Source organism: Scylla paramamosain, chromosome 30 (assembly GCF_035594125.1).
Source record: "Scylla paramamosain isolate STU-SP2022 chromosome 30, ASM3559412v1, whole genome shotgun sequence".
Taxonomy (NCBI): domain Eukaryota; kingdom Metazoa; phylum Arthropoda; class Malacostraca; order Decapoda; family Portunidae; genus Scylla; species Scylla paramamosain.
The window spans coordinates 9281615-9289469 of NC_087180.1; positions in this window are offsets into that span (position 1 = coordinate 9281615).

Genomic DNA, 7855 nt, shown 5'->3' on the forward strand with positions numbered 1-7855 from the left:
AGGACCAGACAGGACGGCGACAGGGCCAGGCCGGTGCCAGTGCCAGCTGTACTCTCTCTCTCTCTCTCTCTCTCTCTCTCTCTCTCTCTCTCTCTCTCTCTCTCTCTCTCTCTGGCTCCGGTTCCTCCTCTTGTTGCTCCTGTTTCTCTTTCCTTCCCTCTTTGTTGGCAATTACCGTCTGTCTTTCTTACTGTCTGTCTCCCTCTATGTATGTCTGTCCACATATCTACGCATCTACTTACAAATTCGTGCGTAACTAAATCTCTGCATCTATCTCTGTCTGTCTCTCTTTCTGCTTTACCTGTCTGTATATCTGTCTGCCTATCTATCTACCTTTCTGTCTATCTACCTATACATGAGTGGAAATATTTGCAATCTATTCATCTCTTAATGTCTGTATATCTGTCTATCTATCTATCTGTCTCTGGTCTATCTTATCTACTCATCTATCTTCAAATACCTAAGTACATACCTGCATCTACTTGTCTTTCTTTCTTACTGTCTGTCTATCTGTGGGTCTGTCTATCTACTCTATCTATCTATTTACTCATCCACCAACAAATGCGTACGTGTCAGAATCTCTGTATCCATCATCACTTTTTTTTTTATCACCATCTACTTTCACTGGTACTTTTCGTGCACTTTATTGTTAGGGCCGTGCCTTTTACAGCTTCCTTAACGACGCGTCTCTTCCGCCTCATAATCTGTTCCCTCGTCATCTCCAAATTCATAACCTAACTTTTTCTTTCTCGTCTAATTTATTCAGTCTCTCTCTCTCTCTCTCTCTCCTCTCTCTCTCTCTCTTTCTCTCTCTCTCTCTCTCTTAGATAAACAATGTGTCTTTGTTTAATTAAGACACGTATTTATATATAATTAAAATGTAAGTTATGAGGTAATAATGATGATATTAGCGATGATGATGATGATGATGATGATGATGATGATGATGATGATGATGATGCCGGAGTACAAAGGGAACGAGAGGATTAGGAAGAGAATGGATATATGGTGATGATAATGATGATGAATAATAGTGGTGGTGGTGGGCGGAAGGAGGAGGAGGAGGAGGAGGAGGAGGAGGAGGAGGAGGAGGAGGAGGAGGAGGAGGAGGAGGAGGAGGAGGAGGAGGAGGATCGCACCATAGTAATAGAAAGAATGATAATCCCCTCGACCTCTACTTTCCTCCTCCTTTTTTTTTTTTCTTCTTCTCATCTTCCTCCATTTTACTCTCCTCGTTTTCCTCCTCTCCTTTTGGCCCTGTGCCCACTACATCTCCGTAAGTCAAGAGGAGGAGAAGGAGGAGGAGGAGGAAAAAGAAAACTGCTTACGATACGTCTGGTCTCTCTCTCTCTCTCTCTCCTCTCTCTCTCTCTCTCTCTCTCTCTCCTCCTCTCTCTCTCTCTCTCTCTCTCTCTCTCTCTCTCTCTCCTCTCTCCTCTCTCTCTCCTCTTCTCTGCATTATTTATATATCTGCAGACATGTACACACCAACACGTACATGAATATTCTCATGTAAACGCACTTTTGAACGTATAAACGAGCGCGCCCGTGTGTGTGTGTGTGTGTGTGTGTGTGTGTGTGTGTGGGCGCCCGCATGCATACAGGGCATATAATATTTATCTTAGTGCCCATCAAGTAATCAGATACGTAAGAGCGCTGCGCATTTTGTGTACAGAGATGTCAGGATCTGCGCTGGGACGGCAGAGAGAAGAGACAGAGGGAGAGATGAGGCTGACCACACGCAGTACAAACACACCACACACACCTTCCTTCGAGCAGTTTGTGCCTCCTTTTAGCACTCAAATAAGATTCGACAACAAAGCAACGTCAATAAAAAAAGGTTGCTAAATGCCACTCTCCCCTTGCAATCTGACAGTAAAGAGTTTAAAGCAAGGTTCGGTGGCGTAAATTCTCAGTTGAGGTGTTTTGCTTCTCGCCCTCTTACAAAGTTCGATTCGTGTGGAGGAGAAACTGATCAAGGGAAAGTGTTTTAAGAAATAATAGAAACTCAGGAAACCAAGGTAATACACAAAGGTTAAACAATTGAACTATGAAAACACGTACTATTATATCTGAAGAATAAAGAGAAGAATTACAGAATAACAAAAAGTAGTATTAGCGAATTTAAAGAATAAAGAAGAAATATGAAGAATATAAAAAGCGGTATTAGCAAAGTTAAAGAATAAAGGAGAAAATTACTGGATAACAAAAAGTACAATTAGTATCAATAAAGGAGAAAACTACAGAATTTCTTTTTTATGTAGAAAACGCAGTAACGAAAACGAAAAAAAAAGTGGTGACTAATTAAAAAAAAAAAAAAGTAAATAAATCATACAAGAAACTTTCAATAGGTGTATATCTTAATAAAATCTATACAAATCCCATCGCCATCCTTTGAAGTGAAAAACATGTATGGAAAGTTGCCTGCAAATGAAGTCTTCCTGCTACCTCTTGAAAGCAATACTGATACTCCAAATACGGTGTCCTTACTTCCCTAAGCACACTTTATCCAGCTCTCCCCTGCCCGCCCTTCCCTCTAATCCTCCTTGGCCTCGTGTAGGAGTCATTAATATGCAAGCACCCGCGTTTCCCCTCAATGAAAGGCGCTGGGGAGGGACTAGGCAGTAATCACCCCTCGCCACCAAACAGAAATAAGATAAAGGGCATGAGATAAATTGTAGAGGAGTATATGTATTAAGAATTGTGAAATATCTACTATCTATTTAAAATGGTATTGGTTCATATATCTACCATTATAACCACTGCTTTCACCGACATCCACAGCCTCCACCTCACACGCCACCACCACACTCAGAAATAAAATAAAGGGTATGATAGATGAAAAGTAGAGAGCAAATATTTACTGAAGGAAGAAACTGGGAGACATCTACCATCTATTGAAAGGGTATAGGTTCACATGTCTGTCATTAATATACCCACTGCTTTCACCCACACCCCACTGCCTCCACCTCTCCACCTTTCACCTTCACCATTTAACTTGAATCATTAATATGCAAGCAAGCACCGCCACCAGACAATGAAGGGTGTTGGGGAGGGATTAGGAACAGATCACCACCACCACCACCTTCGCTCCCCCTCCTCCTCCTCCTCCCACTAACATCCCCACCCATACCCGCCCTCCCAGCTTCAACCTCCTGCACCTCTTAACTCCTCCCTCACTCTGAATAATGATTAAGGCTAATTAAGTAGGGTATCTGGAATTCTCTGCCTTATTTTGTGTTTTCTCCTTATAAGCGGCACCATTTCAAGAGAGGGGTACCAAGATAACTCCGGAGCTAAATTGGGGTAGTTTAATTAAAGCATTTGTTTTATTTAACCTTTTTTTGAGTGATAGTTAAGGCTTTATTTTACTTATTTATTTATTTATGTATTTATTTATAGTTATTGTAACTTTTTTGTGGGGGGGTCAACTGGCAATCATTTTTATTTATTTATCTATTTATTTATTTATTCATTTATCTATTTATTTGCGCGTTAATGCAGTTCCTGACCAGCCTTTTTTGGAGGAGAGAGAGAGAGAGAGAGAGAGAGAGAGAGAGAGAGAGAGAGAGAGAGAGAGAGAGAGAGAGAGAGAGAGAGAGAGAGAGATCAAGTACAAAGCAACCTTTTTCCAACACTACCCTTCCCAAACACCACACAAGCCCACTCTTTTTATCCTCCAGCTGGAACCTTCTCACCGCCATTCAGTAATCAGCTTCGTGCCGACTGAATAAGAAGCCTCAGAAGATTACGAAGATAAATTTGTGGCCGTGAATAATAGATGGATATAGGTAGGCATGTTTTATAAAGGGATTACCATGTATAGGCCTGATGGCTTTTGCGACTTCTCTCTCTCTCTCTCTCTTTTTTTTTTTTTTTGTCATTAAGCCACAATAAAAAAGCAGCGAAGAGGGAGCTTTATAATAATGGACGTGGAAAATAGGTAGACAGTAGATGGATATAGGCAGGGCATGTTTTTTAAAAGGGTCTGCCACGTGTAGGTCCGATGGCTTCTTGCACCTTCCCTTATTTTCTTTATGCTTTTATGTTCTTACGCCGCAATTAAAGCAGCGTGGGTGGAAAAAAGTACAAAACATCAACACAAATACTCCATCCACCCCCGCGACCACTCACCCCCAACTCTTCCGTCCTCCCCCATCCCCCCTCCCTTCACCCTGCACCACCCTGCACCCCGTGGCCACTATTTCGGGCGCTTGGGGGGTACAAATATAGCGCCGCGTCACCCTGGCAGCCCCGCACCTGCCGCGACGTGTCACTTGGGTGTTCCGCCTCCCCTCCCCTTGGTACTGTGGGAGGCGAACGTAAGGGAAGGCAAACATTTTATTTTCGATCTCTTTGGGTTTAATGTCATGTTGTGTGTGTGTAGTGAATATATTCCTTCATTGTATAGTGAAGAATATTGTGAAGAGATTAATTTATGTGGTTATGATTGTGTAATGTGAGTTTATTTATTTATTGTTTTTTTATTAATGTTTATTACGTGGATGGATAACTGCTTTATTTGTACTTAGTGGTTAGGAAAATCTGGGGATTATGAAGTTTAGTTATTCGGGTCATTTGAGTTCATTATCACATCAAAGGGTTTCATAATTGTTATAATTACATATTGCGTGAATAAGTACTCGGAATTACTTGAACTATACGCAGTGGCCGTACGAATAATAGTAAACGGAAAGGAATTATGAAGAGTTTAATTTCTTTTGATCACTTGAGTATTATAATGATTTTTTTTATTCAATTATTACGCACCTACCTGCTCTCAAAAGAGGGGGAAAAAAATATCAAGTGTTTAATTTCTTTGGTCACTTGAGTATTGTAAATTTGTAATGACGGTCAAATTCTCTTTACTTCATCAGTACATATCGTGTGGATGAATCAGTGGCTAAGCTGCACTTAGCGGCTCTCAAAAAAGATTGAGTTTAACTTCTTTGGTCATTTGAGTATTGCAATGATAGTCAAATTCTCTTTACTACATTATTACGTATCGTGTGGATGACTTAAGTGGTTCAGTTTTACTCTGCGGTTTAAAACAAAAAATGAAAATAAAAAAATCTGAGGACTTCAATTTCTTTGGTCACTTGAGTGTATAATCATAATGTCAGAGTTTAATCCTTTTTTTCTTACTAATACACATGATACGGATGACTCAATACTCAGCTATCTATACTCAGAAACTGCTGTACCTGATGAGTAATAAAGGAAGACGTACAGCAGGTAAGACACTAATTACACTCACTGATTTTGCAGGTACATTTGCGCAATATACAGCTATTATATTACACACACTTAATTCCTTCCCAGATTAAATAAAAGAAGATATAATTTACGAGCAATGAATTCAGATAAAATCATATAAAATTACACTGCAATTCACTGAGGAAAGAGGAGGAGGTTAACAGAACTAAGAGTTAAATGATTGTGATGCTGATGCTGGTGACGGTGATAACCACGCTGTTAAGAAGAAGAAGAAGAAGAAGAAGAAGAAGAAGAAGAAGAAGAAGAAGAAGAAGAAGAAGAAGAAGAAGAAGAAGAAGAAGAAGAAGAAGAAGAAGAAGAAGAAGAAGAAGAAGAAGAAGAAGAAGAAGAAGAAGAACGTGGAAAGAAATAAGGAAGGAAGGAAGGAAGGAAGGAAGGAAGGAAGGAAGGAAGGAAGGAAGGAAGGAAGGAAGGAAGGAAAAAAGAAAGAAAAAGAAAAAAAAAAAAAAAAGGAAAACAAAAGGAAGAAATAATAAACGATGAATAGAAAGACAGAAAGAAAGAAAGAAGAAGAAAGAAAGAAAGAAAGAAAGAAAGAAAGAAAGAAAGAAAAGACAAAGAAAAAGACAGAAAAAAAAACAAAGTAAAGAAAATACGACAGAACCAAATACGCCAGAAATGCGAGCAAAAAAAAAAAACAAGTATAACCCAGGAATGAACAATGTAATCAGGTGTGTTCGTAATTACTGGCCGTGCATCAGGTGAGGCCACGAAACCTCAGAGACCAGATTGTGTGGTGTGTGTGTGTGTGTGTGTGTGTGTGTGTGTGTGTGTGTGTGTGTGTGTGTGTGTGTGTGTGTGTGTAATGAAGGTACCAGCATCCACAGCTAAACTAAACACTATCAATTCATTCACTTATTATTCACTGACATACACCTGACTTATATGGATGAATGAATGAATAAATTAATGAAATCAAAGGCCAAAAAAATTGTTATCGATTACGTGTGAATTAAATAGATAAATAAATAAATAAATAAACAAAAAATAATGAATATACTTTATAACAATAAGATTATTATTTACGCCTCTCTTGAAAATACGTAAACAAATCAAGAGTGACGTTAACAAAATTCAAATAAAGAACACAACTCCCTTACACGCTCAAATAAACACAAACAGGCCACCTCACGTTACATACAAGCGCTGGCATTGTTGTTACGTAAATCCAACATCATATTCATGTTTCATAGTTTGCTTCCATTAAAATATATTGCATTAAAATATATACATATCTTAAAAGTGAATATGCAGTATACAAAATTAAATACCCCGGGTTATAAAATTGATATATAAAACAATTTCACAGATTTAGTTATGGATTATAAGTACTTTGCTGCGAGGATCACACACACACACACACACACACACACACACACACACACACACACACACACACACACACACACACACACACACACGATCAATACCAATATGTAAGTTATCAGGTATTATTTTTTTTTATATCTTCCTTTTAATATCACAGTTACCTATTAGTGTGCCAAATAAATTGCTCCATTCATTCATGTCTCCTTCCCTCCTTGTAATTATCTTTCTTTCCTCTCTCTCTCTCTCTCTCCTCCTCCTCTTCTCTCTCTCTCTCCTCCTCTCTCTCTCTCTCTCTCTCTCTCTCTCTCTCTCTCTCTCTCTCTCTCTAACTCTCTCTCCTTCCTCTCCACCTGTCGTCTGAAAGGTTTCTATTTTTTACTCTCTCTCTCTCTCTCTCTCTCCTCTCTCTCTCTCTCTCTCTCTCTCTCTCTCTCTCTCTCTCTCTCTCCTTCTCTCTCTCTCTCTCCTCCTCTCTCTCTCTCTCCTCTGTGTGTGTGTGGTGTGTGTGTGTGTGTGTGTGTGTTTGTGTGTGTGTGTTTGTGTGTGTGTGTGTGTGTGTGTGTGTGTGTGTGTGTGTGTGTGTGTGTGTGTGTGTGTGTGAGTTTCTTCATTTCCCTTATCTTATCTCGCTTCACTCTTCCTCACTTTTTTTTTTCTCTCTCTCTCTTTCCTCGCAAATTACAGTCCTTCCTCCCTTCTCCATCTCCCCTTCATATTCTATTCTCGTCCACTCCTTTCTCCTATTCTGTCCATAGTCCTACTTTAAGTTCACTGCCTTTATCGTCCTCTCGTTTTCTTTCCCATCTCAATATTTTTTTCTTGCATATTTATATTTTATCTTTTTCTTCTATATTCACTCGTTGCATTTTGTCTTCTTTTACTTTCTACTTTTTTTTTCTCTCTCCATCTAAGTCATTGTTTTATTCCCCCTTCGTTTGTCACGTTTCTCCTTCACGATCAATCATCCAGTCAATCATTTTAAGTTCTTCTCTCGCTTCTTATAAACCTTACTTATCTAATCCTCTCTCTCTCTCTCTCTCTCTCTCTCTCTCTCTCTCTCTCTCTCTCTCTCTCTCTCTTAATCAATCAACTTTCCACCCTCTTCCCATTTTCTTCTCTGTCTTTCATGCCTTGCCTTCGTCTCTTCTTTTACACCTTTCTCTTCCTTCCTATCTCTTCCTCTCCTGTTCCTCCCCACTCCCTGGCCTCACCAAACAGTAGGTTACAGAAGTAGTGTGAGGTAACCTAG